This window comes from Peromyscus eremicus, unplaced genomic scaffold, assembly GCF_949786415.1.
Source record: "Peromyscus eremicus unplaced genomic scaffold, PerEre_H2_v1 PerEre#2#unplaced_182, whole genome shotgun sequence".
NCBI lineage: Eukaryota > Metazoa > Chordata > Mammalia > Rodentia > Cricetidae > Peromyscus > Peromyscus eremicus.
Window position 1 is genome coordinate 121,648 of NW_026734419.1, and position 18,889 is coordinate 140,536.

An 18,889-nucleotide genomic window follows, 5' to 3' on the forward strand; every position below is an offset into this window, starting at 1 on the left:
CTCAGAGGGATTGGGATGAAATTGCTGAGGCTTTTCTGCTGTGGATATCGCTCTGTATAAATAAACACTGATTGGCCAGTAGCCAAACAGGAAGTATAGGTGGGACTAACAGAGAGGAGAGTTGAGGGAACAGGAAGGCAGAGAGGGAGACTGCCTGGAGCCACCGCCAGGACAAGCAAGATGTACCAATAAGCCACGAGCCATGTGGCAAAGTATATATTAATAGAAATGGGCTAAATATAAGAGTAAGAGCTAGACAATGATAGGCCTGAGCTAATGGCCAAGCAGTTTGAATAATGTAAGCGTCTGTGTGTTTATTTTATAAGTGGGCTCCGGGACTGGCGGGACTTGGTGGGACCCAGAGAGAAAAGCTCTCCAGCTACACTTTTCAGCTTATGATTTTCTCCAAGCTTACTCTAATTCTAGACAAGTTTCTTGCCTCCTGTTTAAAGCGGTTACTACTTAAATCATCTAATTCAACACATGTCCATTGGCTGCTCTGCCTGTCCATGTTGATGACTCAAAAGCGAGTTGAAATGTGAGTTGATATGTCTTCCGTCCCCACGGAGGTGGTGAATAACTTCTGATTTCATCTGAACACACCTCTTGTTGAGCAGTGCTCTGATACTGCTGCAGAGATCTGCCCACCTCTTCCTCAGAAGGATCTGGAAGTTCCAAGAAACTAGTCTTTGTTCATCTTGGTGTTCTTCTGCTGCACTTGAGGTGGTAGTTTCTCGGCAAATCCTTACTGAGAATTGGATGCCATTCACATAAATAACCATTCCTATGTAATGTATATTTGGATATAAGCATAATATTTTTATTTGAAAGAAGTGCATGCTTTTCTAAGTGGGGTTTTTTTTTGAGGTTTAAATGATAGATAACTAGACACTGAAAAAAAAACTGAGTTGCTTTTTTACACCTATTACATTTTTCAGGCCTGAGGTGGTACATTCTTATAATCCCAATATTCAGAACCCTGAGCCAGGAATATTAGCCACAAATTTGAGGAGAACCTATATAGCAAGACTCTGAAGGGTGCAGGGGAAGAAAGAGCAGGACTGGGGGTGTGGCTCAGTTGTAGAGCATTTGTTCTTGTTTCAGTTCCCAGGACCTCATAAAACCAGACATGGTGGCACATGTCTATAATCCAGAAGCCCTCAGGAGGTAGAGACAGGAAGACCAGAAGTTTACCATCATCCTTGGTTACAAGAGACTCTGTCTTTAAAGAAACCCTAAAAATAGTGGAGTTTTGTTTTTGTTTGTTTGTTTGTTTTTTCCTTTAGAATATCTACTGAGTAACAATCTGTCCTTCCAGCCTGGATTGTAGCTCTGTAATAGAGCTCCTAGCATGTTCAAGGTTCTGGGTTGAATCTCCAGCATTGCAAAAGAAATAAAAAGAAAACATTTTAAATTGGCCGTGGTATTGGACACCTTGTAATCTCAGCACTAAAGATGGTAAAGCACAGGATTGCCATGATTTCAAGGCTAGCCTGGGCAACATAGTAACAACCCAGCAAGAGAGGAACATCAAGACTATGTCTCTAAACACAAAGCCAAACAAAACACACTTCCTTTGCCCCATCTCACCCTCTCCAGTTAGCCAATGGGTTCCTAGCAAACATTGTTGAAGCCTTTGCTGAACAGATAGACACACCTACCCAGAATGGACCTGTCTCATTTAAGTGTCTCAAGGGTCAGAGAAAGAAATGACAGTGCTCACAACACACACACACACACACACACACACACACACACACACACACACACACACACACACCGTGCTCTAGCAGGTCACAGATGGGGTAGATGTTGGGGGGGCCAACACATAACCCTGGGTTGGGCCTGGGTACTCTCAGGGTTGGTCAGCCTAGCAGCTCTCCTCATCTTCACCACCAGGGTGGGCTCTCCAGGATCGCCCTGGCTAGTTCACCCTCTGCACAGATGAGCAAGGGGCGGGACCAGTTCTCCAGCTTTCTCCCTGGTTAGTACTTAGAGGGGAGGCTCTTGTTTTTTAAAGATTTATTTTTGTTTTTATTTATGTGTGTATCTGAGTGTAGGCCACACGTGTGTGGGTATATGTGGAGGCCAAGAGAGGACATCAGATTCTCTGGAGCTGGAGTTGTGAGCTGCTCAATGTGGATATTAGGTCCAATGAAAGTGCAGAAAGTACTCAACTGTTGAGCCATCTCTCCAACCCTTCTTATTTTTTTTTAAAAAAGTATTTTTATTATAATTCAATTTCTTATCAATAAATTCGCCCATTTGAGCTTAAGTAAACTTAAGATGGGTATCTGCTTTTACTGTTAAAGGAAGACAGGTTAGCTGGGAATGTAATGTTGGGGAGTGTTTGCCCAGCATGCATGAGGCTCTGGGTCACTAGACTGCGTGACTTAGAGGATTCTCTTTTCTTTCTTTCTTTTTTTTTCTTTTGGTTTTTCGAGACAGGGTTTCTCTGTGTAGCTTTGGGCCTTTCCTGGAACTCGCTTTGGAGACCAGGCTGGCCTCAAACTCACAGAGATCCACCTGCCTCTGCCTCCCGAGTGCTGGGATTAAAGGTGTGCGCCACCACCACCCGGCGAGGATTCTCTTTTCTATTTAGGTGTTTGTTGTTGTTGTTGTTGTTGATACTCACATGTTACACCAGAATTTATGTTAATCAGGAGATTGTCTAGATGAGGAATTCCTGATAAATAAGATGCTGTAAGAGGTAAGTGTCTTCTTCGCTTTTTAGGATTCTTAATATCCTAAGTCACAAGAAATAGAACAACAACAAAAACAGAACAAGTACATGAGGCTTACTTACAGAGGAGGTTGGACAGGGATCAGGTATTCTGGAACTATCCATTGGATGAAAGAGGTTTTTAAGAACCAGCATGTTGTATAGTTTTCCACAGCATCTATCTTTAAATATTCTACCTTCAGGAACTATATGTTTTGGGCTTTGTACACACATTTATCATCATCAGACAAGGTCTTGACATGTTGTCTTGGCCTGGAACTCACAGAAATCTACCTGCCTCTGCCTACTGAGTGCTAGGGTTAAAGACATGTGCCATCACACCTGGCCACCACACTCTTTCAACCCTGGTGTATGCCAGAGCGTGCCATCTCAAACAATTTAAAAAACATTTATTGAAAACAGGAATTGTTAACTGCTAAGTTCATTGATTGGATCAGAGAAATTTCAGAGGAAAATCTTGAGGTTTTTTTTCCCCTAGAACATTATGAAAATATTACATTACAATTGCTGCCAACATATTTCTAACCACTCTAGGAAAAGAAAACAACAAACGAATTTCCAGTTCTTCTGAGATATACTAGACCCTAGATATGCTTGCATGTCATTGGACTTCAACTGCTTTCCTTTTTTAGTCAATTGTGTTTAATATGCTTTATATGTCTAATCCCCGTGGAGCTGTCGGTTAGAAGGGGGCTGAGCCGGAAGCTGTTTTAATTCTGGCTTTTGTTTCAGCCACTAAATGTAATGCCGCATGATTGTTGACCCAACAGTAATCCAGTTTAAAAAAAAAAGTCTTCAGGGTTACTATATCATCAAAATTAACCCTGATTACATCAAATTATGTCGAAACAGACCACAGATGTTTGCCCTGTTGCAGCAACTGCTTGAGGGCTCATCCAGAAGATGCATCTGGGTGTCAGGAAGATATGATTGGGGTTTATTTTTGCTCCACAATACAAATGTGCGAGAGAAAACACTCTGTTCTCTCTCCAATGCTTGGCGGGAGCTGAAAACTTTGTGGCTTGTCCAGCAGTTAAAAATCATCTCCATTCCCAAAGAGAAGGGACCCAAGACCTTTTTTTTAAAGATTTTATTTATTTATTTTCTGTATATGAGTGCTCTATCTGCATGTGCACCTTTATGGTGGAAGGGGGCATCAGATCCCACTATGGATGGTTGGGAGCCACCATGTGGGAATTGAACTCAGGACCTCTGGAAGAGCAGCCAGTGCTCTCAACCACTGAGCCATCTCTCCAGCCCCGATCCAAGACCTTTTGTCTAATTTTCTGTAAGGGGAAAAACAGCGTAAGAAGGAAAGTCAAACCCATTGAACACGCTATTGTGAACAAAAACCTGGCTAGAGAAAAGGTGGGGTTTTCCTTAGGTTGCAAGCGGTGGTGTGCTAGAGCTGGCTCGTGCCAGGTGATGAGAATGGATTGTTCAGTCGTAAACTATCTTAAAGCTGGTTGTTAAATAATATTTAAATTGTCGTAAAAAATGAAAAGTAAGTATCGGAGAAGATGTGGACAGGTTGGAACCCTGCTCATACATTGCAGGTAGATATAGCTACTATGGAAAATAATCCGGCAGTGCTTAAATAGTTGGACAGGGCACTGGAGAGAAAGCTCAGCAGATCAGAGCGCATGCTTCTCTTGCAGAGCATTAGGGTCTGTTTCCCAGCACCCACATGGTGGCTCACAAAGTTGTAACTTCGGTTCCAGGCGTCTGACACCATCTCTGGGCTCTCTAGGCTCCTGTGCACATATACTCATTCAAGAAAACAGTCAGACATATAAAATATGAAAATAAATACTTTTTAAAAGTTGAAAAGACCAGACCCGCTGGGGCTACTATTATGGTTTGGATTTGAAATGTCCCTTACAGGCTCGGGTTCTGAATGCTTATTTCCCAGCTGGTGATGGTATTTGGAAGGCTGTGGAACCTTTAAGGGGTGGGGCCTAGCTGACAAAAGTAGGTCCCTAGGGCCAGGATTTTGAAGACTATACCTGCCCCCACCCCCACCCCATTCCAGTTCCACTCTCCCTTCCTGGTTCTGTGCTGTGAAGAGTTTCTGCCACATACTCTCACTGCCATCAGCTTGCAATGCATGCCAGGTATGGTGGTGCATACCTTCAACCTCTGCAGTTGGCAGGCAGATCTCTCAGGAATTTGAGACTAGAATGCATAGCACCAAGTCTGTCAGGGCTACATAGTGAGACACTGCCTTTCTTTCCCTTTTTTTCTGTCCTAAATTGTTTATTGGATATGAATTTTACAAACATTGTGTGCATTAGCCGTAATGGTGGAGCTGGGGAGTATTTCGCCTTCTCCAGGATGCAAGGCAGCCACCAATAGTGTAGTGGGACTTGCAGCACTTTTCTAAGGCCACGGCTCTTGCAGTCCACGGAGGTCAGCCCACGCATCTCTCCGTGCTTGTGGACAGGGTGGCAGGGTTCCTTCTATTACTTTTATGGAATGAATCAATGAGGATTACCTACAAGAATTTATAGATGGAATTTTCATAAACCCAACTTCAGGACTCTCAAAGTGTCCAGCTTCAGCTCTCTCTTTCGCAACAGACTGATAGCTTCCAGCAAACCTAAGCTGGGTAACACTGTGATGGAGAGGCTTGCCATAAGTCGCGCCCTTAGAACTGGGCATTTGCAGCCACCACTTGGACACAAATCCTGTATATGACATGACCTTGTTTGGCCTTATATCCCAGCCTATGCACTTTATCTGGACAGGTGGGGCTGCTAGCCCTGTGAGGAACAGAGCGTGAGAGGTGTTGCCTGGGCAGACCCTCAGGAGGAAGCGCATCATGTCGAACTGCTTTACTTCCATAGCTCCTAGATGTATTTGTATGCACCCATCTTGGCTCACCTGATGGCTGCCACCATCATGAAAAGGAGACCCTGTCTTTAAAAGAAAGTGGTGGTGGAGTGGGGGAGGCTGGAAAGATTGCTCAGAAGCTAAGAGTATTTACTACTTTTTCAGAGGACCAGAACTTAGTCCCTACCTAGACCCCTCATGGTGGCTCAAAACCATTCATTACTCCAGCTCCAGGAGATCCAATGCCCTCTCCTCTATGGGCACCAGACACATGTGGTTCACACATATACATGCAGGCAAAACAGAAAAAAAAATCTTTAAAAACATTTAATACGTGTTCATCACAGCTTTCATAATAGCCTAAAATACAAATAACTAAAATATCTATGAGCTGATGAACAAGTAAGTAAAATTTGGTATATCCACTTAGTGGAATATAGTTCATCTGTTAAAAAAAGAATGAATTTCTGAAAAGTGTTACAACAGTGAATGTGCCTTGGACACATACAAAGTGGTCAGGCATGGTGACAAATGCTTTTAATTCCAGCACTTGGGTAGCAGAAGCAGACAAATATCCTTGTGTTTAAGACAATAGAGCTACAGGGCCAGGGCTACATAGTGAGACCCTATCTCAAAAAGAAAACTTGTTTCTTTAAGAAATGGAGTCTCAAAACACTGAGTCATGTATGTCTGCAGTTAAATAATCTTAATAACAAATGGAATATTCTGGACAGGGTGGTACACACATCTGTAATTCCGGCAGTGAAGGAAGGAGGTACTGGAGACCAAGGTTATCCTCAACTAGAGTTCAAGGCCTTGGATACATGACACCAGGTATTTTAATAAAGAGGCAGCGGGTGCATACATACTCCCCAAGCCATCATTTGCTCTTGACTTTTCGTTACACTATTATGTTAGTGCTACTTATGTTACATATCTTTAGGCTGGAAATACTAAATAATGGTGTATTAGTGTGCATCTCTTGACATTAAATTGATAGCTGAAATGGTCCATGGGTGGGTGGTGGATGAATGTTTACTGACAGATACTACAAAGCCATTTCCTCCCTACTGGAGAGCCAGTTTCTAAAACATTCCACAGCTCCTCACAAGGTTTGGACCAGTCATCCTGGGGACCTGGGAAGAAATACCTGAGGCCTTTGACTCTCCTACAAAACCAAAGAGCAGATCTATAACGCGCAGACCCACATCGTACGCAATGCAGCTTGTGTTGCGGGGCAAGTGGTTGTTTCCTTTGTAGAGGTGGGCAGAGGACTCCATAGTCCAGGCCAGCCTGGAATTTCTGCCTAAGTTAGGCCTCCAACCACAGCAGTCTTCTTCCCTTTGCTTCTTGAGTGCTGGGATTACAAGAATTGTCAACCTTCATGCCTAGCGGAAGGATTTCTGCTCATAGTCGATGGAACCACTTAAAATCAGGATGTGATTTCTCCTACTTTTCTAGTGTTGTATGGGGGGAGAAGTTTAGTGCTAGAACTGCAGGGTTGTCAGTCAAGCCAGAGTCAAGATAACCAGAAAGATTCAGTGCTTAGTCCCAGAGAGGAAGAAATCAGGCGTCGACCAGACTGGCTGGATGTGGAAACCAAAGGTGAACAGAGTCAGCTCCCTGGAGCCTCAGGGTAGAAATCAAAAGGTCAAAGGAACTGAAGAATTTGAAATTCCCCAAGAGTTACAGCTGTTAACTAGGCAAGCTCTCCAGCCCTAAGTAAGCTACACTCCCAGCTCTATAGCCATCTTCAGGGGGACAACTTCAGGATTCCCTGAATCTGCTCAGCCTTTTTGGCCTGGCCGGTGGCTGTGGTGGGATGACCCTTCTCTGGTATTCTGGGTGTTCCAGTAGTCCACAGTTCTACTTGTCATCCTTTTAAGGATGGATTCTTTTGATCTCACAACAAATATAGAATGCCCATATATTGTGTATCTGACCTCAAAAATTAAGATAGACTCCTGCCCTCAAGGAACTCGCAACTCTGGCTAAGTATTTGCAGTAAAGAAAGTGTGGTAAGCTCTAGGGAAATGGGTCTTGACATGTATTCAAGGTCTAATTTGAGCTACTTCTCTGTGGAGCAGGTAAGGAGCTGCTCTTTGTTCATAGTACTCAGTATTTTCTAGGAGATGGCGACAACTGGATTTTCAGCAGGATCTGTGGAACAGAGAGATGTTGCTTTGACCACCATGGCAAGAGAAAGGATATCTAAAGAAACACAGATGTGTATCCCTTCCTCCAGCTATCAGACTACTAAAAAATGAAGAACCACGCAATCATGGACGCACGCACGTACGCACGCACGCACGCACGCACGCACGCACGCACGCGTGCACACACACTTTCTCCAGAGTTTTCTTTCATGCTGGAGGAAAGAAAAGGCTGAAGCCCTGTGCTAGTCAGAGAAAGGACTTGCTTCCTAGGAACAGATTCCATACAGTTCTGACAATTCAGGGGACCAACTTCCAGGACAGACTGGAGCTAGGACAATGATGGGTCAGTGATAGACAGGACCACACCTTGACCAGAACTGCTTAGTTATGTATGTCTCTTGCCCTCTATTTAAACCTAAGCCTTAAGTCAGCGCTCCCCACACACAAGGATGAACTGGGGTCAGGGGCATGGGTCACTGACACTTTTTATTTCTCAATATGGCCACATTGGATAAATTTTCTTTCTCAGCTTTTCACTATTAAGTGTCTCCTTATTGGTATATAAGGACAGGTGACCGTAGCTTGCTGAGGTTGCCAGGGACTAGATCTTCAGCTTATGACTCTAATAACATTGTCACGCCCACCACTATTGATGCCATGTCCTACGAGGCTAACTGTCACAGAAGATATAGCACTGGTCTGTTGTTTGTGGTTTGTTTGTTTGGTTGATTTTTGAGACGGGGGCTCACTATGTAGCTCTGGCTATCCTGGAACGCACTCTATAGACCAGGCTGGCTTTGAACTCACAGAGATCCGCCTGCCTCTGCCTCCCAGAGTGCTGATATTAAAGGCATGTACCACCATGTCTGGTTGGTTCCGGTTATTAATAAAGGTGAAATTGGAAAACTTTTCAAAGAAGTTTATCAAACATCGACAGAGAGGAAGTACAATTAGGTCTTAGTCACAGCCTAAGCCCTCCATCCTTAGCCTCAGGTAACTAAGAGAGTAATTTAATGTGGGTAAGAAAGTTGGCTCAAAGCAACCAGGAGCACATACTGTCCCCCAAAGGTGCGTGTCCTGAAATTCAGCAGCTGAGATGGCTCATCTGCTCACACTGACTTTTTCACAGCAGCACTCAGCTCTGAAATTAACCTGTCATCTAAATTGAAGGAGAAAAAAGGCAGAAGGTCTAGGACACAGTCATCCAACCCGACTAGCGGGCCAGTCACTGACGTCAAGCCCGAAGAGAATGGTATTAATCATTCCAGCCTGGTGTGCAGTTGAGGACAGCTCTGTCCAGCTCTCCCAACCCATTCCTGGGATCTTTCCACCAGCCATGCACCTGCTGCTGGCCACAAACCCTCAACTTTGGGACAGGCACGCATGCAGGCTGCCATTGATAGCATTTAAAGCCACACTGCACCCTTTAGTAGAGTCCAGGCTTTGTGGAGGAGAAAGGAAACAAGGCATAGGTAGTGTCACCCCTATGATCCCACCCCACCCCCACCCCCAAGATGTGTATGTCTTTAATCTCCCCAAAAATGGTCATTTCCTGGGAACGTAATGAGAATATAGGATTAATGTCCCAAAGAACTCTTGGGGCTGGCTATTAATTCCTCTTAGGAAATACCAGTGGTCTTTAATCAAAAGTGCCTAAATTACAAGCTAGTGAAGCATGTCCTTACAGGGCTTAGGGGGCAGCTGTTATACCAGCTATTTCCGATAGATGGCGCCCACTTTCATGTAAATAAATCATTCATATAATTTGTCTTCCTTTTTTCCCCCCACGGAGATGGGGGGCAGGGGACACCAGAGAGAGTGGAAAGGACTTAGTAAAGGTCCAGACAGAAGCGTTCTGTCCAAGGGCTGTTTCCACACCTAGCACACTTCTGAGACTCTGAAGACAGAGCCAGAGACCCCCCCACAGCAGTCCTGCTTGCTGTGTGCAGCTCATTCTGTGCAGCCAGTGATAAGAAAGGGAGGGTGAAAGTCAGGGCAGGAGAGCTGGAGCACTACGCACGGCCCCTTTCTCTAAGCTTTGCGGAAGGATCAGGGTGTTCAGAAGACTTCCCAAAACCCATGCTCTGTAAGTGTTGTGTTTCAAGACCCTTCCTGCCTTTGATCACAAAACACCAGACTTCTGTTTGTTTCCATGAGGACTCACAAATAACAACACAGGTCTTTGTTAAACAAAAGCAACCCAAACTAACAACCGAAGAGTCTCCCAGCCTGTGTCTTGAATCCTATAATTCTCAGATAAGTATTCCTACACTCCTAGGAAAGGATCGGGCATAGGTCTGCTTGACTTTTATCACAAACCCTCGAGGCAGCCAATCCTTGCAGATTTCTCAGGCTGCAATCTTGGAGACTTGGCACCATGACTCAGACATGAATGGAGTCAGGGTTGCTCTATTTTGACTGGGAGACACTGCCTCCTGATTGATTTGGCAGACTAAGTATTTTGATATTTATGTCTCACAAAGAGTTTAAGGTCCTGGGAGCCAGAAGTTTAAAATGGCCATAATTCTACTGGTGGCTTAATCCCTAAATTAAAAAGTCAAGGACGATATGGTCCCAGATATAGCCTAAGCATTCCGGCTTCATATTCCATCCAGCAGCACACTGGCTATTTGAAGGTCAGTGAAAAAGATGAGGGCAAGGGGAGTGGTCTCTTCACCTCCCAGGGTGCCTAGCAAAGCTAAGCACGTGGTAGGGACTAGTTTTCAAAAACTGATTGAAATGGTTGAAGAATTCTCCAATCCAATCAAAATCTCCTGGACTAAAGGATGTTCAGCTATCTAAAACAACTAGCTTGGCTGCACCAAAACAGAGAAATGAATAAAATATCCAGAAACTAAGGTTCTGTGAAGGCATCGCAAGATTCTGCTTCTCCAGCTCCTCCCTCAGCTGCACAACTCCCCACTGATAAAGTGGGTTACTAAGCAACTTCCCAGAGAAACTAGAGTAGAGCTTCCTCTTAATGCTGTTTGTAAGGGTGCTTTGTGAGTTCAAAAAAGAACTCAAAGAGTTCTTTTTCCTACGCCTCCCCCTGGAGCACTGGTGTTACCGTGTGTGCTTCCTTATACTTTATCTCAACACAAGGCGGTGAAAAAGAGATCGTTATGTTCATATTTATAGATGAGAGATCTCACTGCCTAAGCAAATGAGTAGGAACTCTGAAAGTTTGTTTTTTTTAATCACAGTTTCTTATTCTTCTACACCGCCTTGCTTTTCAACTCACTATGAAATACATTGACTAATTTTTGCTTCCTCCATTCTGCAACTCTTAGAATTTCCTTTTACTGGATTCGGTTTTTCCAGAGGCAATATGGGAGAGAGCCACCTGGACTTTGTTTCCTAGCAATAAGCACACACACACACACACACACACACACACACACACACACACACACACCCTCCCCATGTTTGATCTGCAGGCATTATAGCAAACCTATCACCCTGAAAAAACAGGTGAGACGATCGCCCTCCTGGCCTTCCAACACACCTGGATTAGAAATGGCTGCATTGAGTCAGCTGTTAGACTTCAGGCTATCTGTAAAATGGGCAAAATTAATGCCTAATCGATTTGTAGGTGAGTGAACACGATCACTGTGAACAATGAATGCAAAAGCTCCCAGCACACAGTAGGTCTGTTTCCTTCTCTGGCCTAGAGCGGTGAGAGCTAACATGCAGGGAAGCAGGAAGCTCCTTTCAGCCAGAATCGGACTTACTGAAACCTGAAACTGTGGGAATGGACAGGAAACTGGAGCAGCCCTTGGATCTCTTCCCACACGACCCTAGGAGGTGGGAGTGTGTGTGTGTCGGAGGTTGGGGGGGGGGATAGGATCAGTGTTCCATCTAGGGTGGACAGTCTCTATCCTTCACTCGCCCTAGCACCAACACCAGCACCAGCCAGCAGCAGGTCTTCACGACCCCGCCTGCAGCTCAAGGCTTGGAGGGTGGGAGGGAACCAAAAACAAAAAACAAAAAAACAAACAGCCAAGATCCTGAGGGCGCACCGGCTGGCGACAGACAGCTCTCACGTCCTCCCGGCCTTCATGCCTGTAGGGTCTGAAGCCTGGATCCTTGGCCTCTGCGAGGGCTGCCCTCGGGGACCACGCGGGGCTGTGGGCGTGGCGAGCGCCCGCCTGCTGAGGCGCCCTGCTAGGGTTGGCCTTGTGTGTGTGTGTGTGTGTGTGTGTGTGTGTGTGTGTGCGCGTGTGTGCGTGTGTGTGCGCGCGCGCGGTGGTGGGCGGGCGGTATCGAGCGCGCGCAGGCAGCCGGGCCCGCGCGCCGCGCCGCCTCGTCCTCGCCCGGGGCTGCCCGGCCCCTCCCCTCCCACGCGATCAGCGCACCGGCAGCCGGCTGACCCAGCAGCCCGCGCCCGCGCCCTTGTCCGCGCGAGCCGGCGGCGGGCTCCAGTCAGCCGGCGACAGGAGCGGCGGCGGCGGCGACGACGTGGTGTGCACCGGCTGGCTGAGGAAATCGCCCCCGAGAAGAAGTTGAGTCGCTCTGTGAGTGAGGCGAGCGGGCGCGGCCCGGCGGGCGGGCGGGAGGACGAGGGGCGTCCCGCGCGGCCTCCGAGGTGGGGGCGCTGAGAGAGGCCGGGCGCGGCGGGTCGGGGCCCCCCGCGGCCTCGGAGGGGGCGAGCGGCGGGGTGCGAGCGGGGCGCCGCACACCGGTCACAGGTGCGCCGCCGAGGGGCGGGGCCCCCGCAGGTCGGGGCTGCGGCTCCGCGGCTGCTCGCCGGGAACTCCGCGCTGTGCCGAAGTTTGTAGCGGTTGTTCCGGGCGACCCGGACAGTTGACCACCCGGGGCTGAGGGGGGGACGAGTCACCCCGAGCCGAAGGGTAGGCTGAGGAGCCGCGCGGCCCCGGGGCCCACAAAGGGCGAGGCGCCGCGCCCCTCTCCGGGTCCCTTTCTCCGGCCGCCCCTCCCCGGTGGCTGGCGGCTTCCTTCCAGTCCGCGGCCGCTGCATCACCAGCAGCGTCAGCGGCATGTGCAGCGCTTGTATTAAGTGACTCATTTGTCCCCCCCCCCCCGTTCTTTCCCATTATTCCCATTATTCCGTATGTCTCTCACAGCCCCCCCCCACCCCCCCCCAACTCCCCGCGCGGTCGTCCGCTCCACGGGGTGACACTGCAATTCGGTCCGCTATAACTGGCCGGGAGTTTTGTGTTGAGCGGCCCTTGGTGTCTGGGGTCTGGAGAGATCATGGTTCTGACTTGCTAGGTGGTGCTAGACGATGGTGTTTACTGAAATTGCCGGGACAAGCTGTCCCCTCTAGGTGAGAAACTGACAATTGGGGGGGGGAGCACCCCCCTCCTCTTTGCCTAGCGAGGTCAAAGAACAAAGTGGTGCCAGGATCTGAGGTTGGGGTAGTCCGAGGAGTTTAGAAACGGAAAGTCCGTTAAAGGAGTGCAGGTTCTCCCATGGGCTCCCTCTTCACTTGCCAAGAAACGTCCTTGTTCCGCTGCCTGGGAGTGCTGGCCTCTGAGAAATCACTCCCACAGCCTGGAAGTGAGCGGTTGCTTCCAGCTGCAGTGCATCAAGGGAGCTCCCAACAGACCTGGCCCTCTGTCAGCTGCACTAGTGGCTGGCCATGGGGAACAGAAGCTTACCAGAGTTTCCTGTCTCTGCTCCCCAGATCAGAATCAAGGAACTTCTGGCCTCTGGACTGAGGAAGTGACATTCTGTTTTTTAAAGGAAGTGTTGTTGTTGGGGAGTGCAAGTGTGTCAATGAAATCAGGCTCTGACTTAGGTCATTTGTGCGGGGGTGGGGGGAAATCTCAGGATTTAGTGCATAGCTTTTGAGCACGAACAAAGATTTGACATATAGTAATATAATAGAGGTGTTTAAGCTTTAAAGCTCATATTGGGGATTTTGATGTGGATAAAATATTTTAATTACTAAGAGGGAGTTTTGTTATGTTTTTGCTTGTTGCTGTAACCCAGGCCTGTAATTTCAGCACTTGCATTTGGGAGACAGGCACGAGGATCACAGGTTCAAAACCAGCATAGTTCCAGCATTCTAGGTCAGCTTAAGCTATGTGAATTCCTGTCTCTCTTTTGAATACACATAACGCAGCCCCCCCAACCCAACAAACAACACACACACACACACACACACACACAACACACACACACACACACACACACAAGTGAACACCACCAAGATGGCTCAGTGGGTAAAAGTGCTTGTCCTTCAAGTGACATGGTGACTTAAATTTGATCCTTTGGAAAGCATATAAAGATAGAGTTCTGACTTCCATGTTGATGCTGTGATGTGTACATATACTCCCATACTCCCCCTCACACAATAATAATAATAATAATTAAGAGAATTAGGGAGCCGGGCGGTGGTGGCGCACGCCTTTAATCCCAGCACTCGGGAGGCAGAGCCAGGTGGATCTCTGTGAGTTTGAGGCCAGCCTGGGCTACCAAGTGAGTCCCAGGAAAGGCGCAAAGCTACACAGAGAAACCCTGTCTCGAAAAACCAAAAAAAAAAAAAAAAAAAAGAGAATTAGGGAAGATTTCTTTTTTTTCTTGGGGGTGTGATTGTTCATACCTGTAATCCCAGCACTTGGAAGGTAGAGGCATGAGGATCAAGAAGAGTTCAAGACCATCCTTGGCTGCATAGTAAGCTCAAGGCCAATGGAATGCAAATGACATTTGCAAGAAAATGGATGGATGCTGGGGATGCTGTGAATGTGTTGCTCTGACTGATTGATAAATAAAATGCTGATTGTCCAGTAGCCAGGCAGGAAGTATATATATAAACTTTTTCAGCCATAGAGAAGAATGAATTCATGAATTCATGTCATTTTCAGGAAAATGGATGCAGCTGAAGATAATCATATTAAGTGAATTAAATCCATCTTAGACAAATATATATGTTTTCTCTAATGTAGCTTCTAGATTTTTCTGTAGATACATAAAATTATGTATATTAATAGACATGAAAGTAAAATATTAAGGTGAACAAAGAGGACTAGTGGGAAGAGGGAGTGAAAGAAGGGAAGACAGAGGTCTGAGGGTAAATACGATTAACACACAGTATACACATGTACAAAAGCTCATTTATAAAAGTATGCACTGTCTCTTGAACTGAAATTCTGACTTTATCATCCCTTAAGAATGAACGGTTTAGATGAGAAATAAGTGTTTGAGTACTACTATTTAACAACCGTGAGACCTCAGATATCAGGCAAGGTATGGGCCTAACTATAGTTCTTACTTTATAAGATGTTCCAAAATTTAAAAAGAAAATACATGCAAAGTGCCTGCCATATGGAAAGCGCCCACATGTTACCCAGAAAGGGAGGGAAGGAAAAGGAGTGTGAAATGAGATGGCATAAATGAATATGTTGTGCAGAAAATGGAAAGCACACTTGCCAGTGACTGTTCGGTTTAAGACCTAAAGACAGGCCCTGTTCTTCTCTTCAAAGCTGCCCTTTCAGCTGCTTTCTCATTCTGACCTCTCCTCCCTTTGCGAACATGGCTACCTATCCTATCTCAAAGCAAAGTCAGACCTTATCCCAGCACTTAGTACAAAGTAGGAGGATTCAGCACTTACTTGGTACATACTAGGGGTTGGGAGTTAAAAAGTCCCAAAATGTAACCCTTTGTGTACCCTTCTTTTTCCATCACCCAAACTTACTTCTTCGGTTTTTTTTTTTTTTTTTATATTCCAGGATAAGTGCAGGAAATGGAATTCACTGCAGATACTTTAAATAGGCAAGGGTTTAACACTAGAAATTCAATGCTTACTGAATGGTCAAAGAGCTAAACCTGTGTTCTCTAGTCTAAAATCCCATGAAGGACTTCTCAGAATACCACTGGAATGATCAGGTCAACATCCTGCCAATTTCATAGCTGTGTTCTTGGGACTAGAAGCTACCAGTGATGGTGCCCCATGACATTGAGGACATGGATCACAAATCCAAAGCCGGGCTGAGTTATACCAGGAGACTGACTCAAAATCCAAAGTGAGTGGGAGTGGCAAGGAGAGGGGAGGGGTGAGCTGGGGAGCTGGCTCTGTCAGTAAAGTTTGTACAAGGATCTGAGTTTAATCCCTAGCACCCAAGTAAAACTGGGCACAGCAGTACATGCTTGTAATTCCAGCTTTTGGGAGGCAGAGAAGGAGGATTCCTGGGGCTTGCTGGGCAACCACTCTAGCAAAATCAACAAGCTCCAGGTTCAGTGGTAAACCTGTCTTTAAAAACAGGGAGTGGGGACTGGGGAGCTGTTGAAGAAGACACCTAACATTGACCTCTGGCCTTTATGCTCACACACATGCACACACACAGACATACACAAAACCACATCATAGGCTAGAAATAATTTGAAGTTGGTTATTCCTACAAGAAAGCCCTTCAAAATGCTTTCATGACAAGTGTGTGAATTATTTGCTCTTCTATTAGCACATCTTTGATATACTTGCTTATTTCTCTTACTGACGTGATCTCTAAAATATTGTTTCCTTCTTTAAGGAAATCCAAAATATTAAAATAAGTCCTCTTAAACTAGCGGTGTTGGCTCACTTCTATAATCCCCGTTCTTGAACACAAGAGGCAGGAAGATAAGAAGTTCAAGATCATCCTGAACTACATGCCAAGTTTGTCAGTGTGAACTTACTTTAGCTTCTTGTTTGAATGATGATTACTTCTGGTATCAAGGTGTGATACAACTTTAAATGAGACATTTATGTGACAATGAGGCTTTAACGCTCTATCTTCCATGAAAAGTAACAAAGACGTTCTTTGGATACTGATATTGAATAACCCCCAAGACATTATTTAAATGGAAAAAAATCAAGATGCATGTGATATACAATGGGAAACATGATCTATATTTACTGTTATACCCATTAGATATCTCAAAATGAAACACAGGAAACTGATGGCAATGATTATCTCTACAAAACAGAACAGAATGCTAGGGTTAAGGTGAGGGAAACTTGTTAATGTTTGCCATTCTATATACATCTCTTTTTTTCTTTTTGGTGGGTTTTTTTTTGAGACAAGGTCTCACTATATAACCTACGATGGCCTTGAATCCAAAATTCTCTTGTCCCATCTTCCTTAGTTCTGGGATTACAGATCTCCCACATCCTGTTCCTTATTTCTATTGATTCATTTTTAAAAAGATTTCTTTTTTATTTTTTTAAGAGTGTGTGTGTGTGTGTGTGTGTGTGTGTCTCTGTGTGTGTGTATGTATGCTCACACTAAGTATTGGCTCCTCTAGAGTGGAAATTACAGGCAGCTGTGAGCTGCCTGACATGCGTGCTAGAACCTGAACTCAGGTTCTTTGCAAGGACAGTATGCACTTTTAACTGCTAGGCCATCTCTCCGCTACCACCCTCCACTGTTGATTTTTAAACATTTTTCCTCATAAAACAATGTTTAGGAGTGGGGATGTGGCTCAGTTAGTGGTACTTTGCCTCATCTACAAGTTTAGATCCCCAGTGCCACATAAATTAGATATCGTGGCATATACCTATAATCTCAGCACTCCATAGGTAAAGGCAGGAAGATCAGAAATTCAGAGTTATCCTCTGCTGTATAAGACTGTGGCTTTCTAAAAACCTGTATTTAAGCTAGATATGGTAGCCCACTCTAGTAGTCTCTGTTATTCAGGAGGCTGAGGCAGAAAGTGCTACTTTCCAGCAGTTTGAGGCCAACTTGGACCACATAGTGAGACCTTTATATAAAAATAGCTTTTCTTCTTCTAGGAGAACCTGGTTCAATTCCCAGCACACACAGTGGGTAGCTGACAGCCATCTGTAGCTCTAAGTCCAGCACCCTCTTCTGGCTTTCTGCAGGCATACCTACACATACTAACGTGTGCCCCCCCACATGTGTTTAAATAAAAACAACAAATTTTAAAAAGAAAAACAAATCAGGATGGTAAGCTGGGTAAAGGGGTGAATGCACTTGCCACCAAACTTGACAACCTGGGTTTGAGTCATGGAGTAGGAGAAAATTAACTCCTATAAATGGTCTTTTGACCTCCATGCAGTGACATGTGTGCACATCTCACACACCCTGACTTTTTTTAATTTAATAAAAAATTTTAAAGAAAGAAATGTTTTTAAGTGAACAAAATATGATTTGGAGGTGGTACATTTCTAATAAATGTTCTCAAATTTTCATTGTGTTTGAGTTGTTGTTCATGGTTTTGTTAACATCATGTTTTCTGATGAAATCACCCTTCCAGTATAATCTCTGTATCTTGTGATTTAATCATGTACAATGCAATAGTTGCTAAGTTGTGTAAGATTCTTAGAAACTCCACACTTTAGGTTGCTAGTTGTTTCTGTAGTCAGGAGGAAGACATGTCAGAGAGTAGACAGGAACACTGTGGGCTGAGAGCCAAAAGCACATCCCATTTGCTCTGCACTGTATTTACATTCCCTTTGTAGCAGCACTCCTACGTAGTGGTCATTAGCACGTTAGGACTTCTTGATGCTGTTAAATGTGGTTAATAGGGATGTGAGCCACATCAAGGAGAGTTCAACCCCATGGTCTCTGTGCTCCCCCAGCTCTCAAGACCACTGGACTAGGAGTCAAACTACTTCAACCTCAGTCCTACAACTAATTAACTCTGTGGCTTCAGCGAAGTTACTTTCCCTCTGTGGGGCTTTTTCTTCATCTCTCAAATTAGGCAATGTTAGGGAATATAAGTACATGGCATAAGTGAAGACACTTTCCTTTCATCGATTCTTGGTTTTGGACGATTTTGTTTTTCATTTTGTTGTTTTGAAACAGAGTCTCACTTAGTTACCTATGCTGGCCTTGAACTCTTGACTCCTCCATCTTAGCTTCTAAGTATTTAATTATGTGTGTATGTCATAAATAACCTTTTGGTGTGTTCCTTATGAAAGATAACTACAAATGATGTCTCAGAAACCTTCTCAACAGTCTTCATCACAGCTAGAACCAACAGGTAGAACTTGACCAGTAAAATGGGAGTCATTCCTTTGCATCTCTAAGGCTCTCAAACAGTAGTGCGCTGGTATTTATTTAGCAATAGGTTATCAGGGGAAATAGCAGCAGCAGGTCTAATTTGCAGCATTTACTAACTTTCATGGTGTCAATATTCCCACTGTGACTGATTGCACACTATCATTATGAAGTCCTCTGGGTTGCAAAAATCT

General features: G+C 45.3%; 1 pseudogene; it reads right to left on the minus strand.

The window, feature by feature from the left end:
- Positions 1-5,033: 5,033 nt before the first annotated feature.
- Positions 5,034-5,616, minus strand: LOC131901661 (large ribosomal subunit protein eL15-like; annotated as a pseudogene).
- Positions 5,617-18,889: the final 13,273 nt, after the last annotated feature.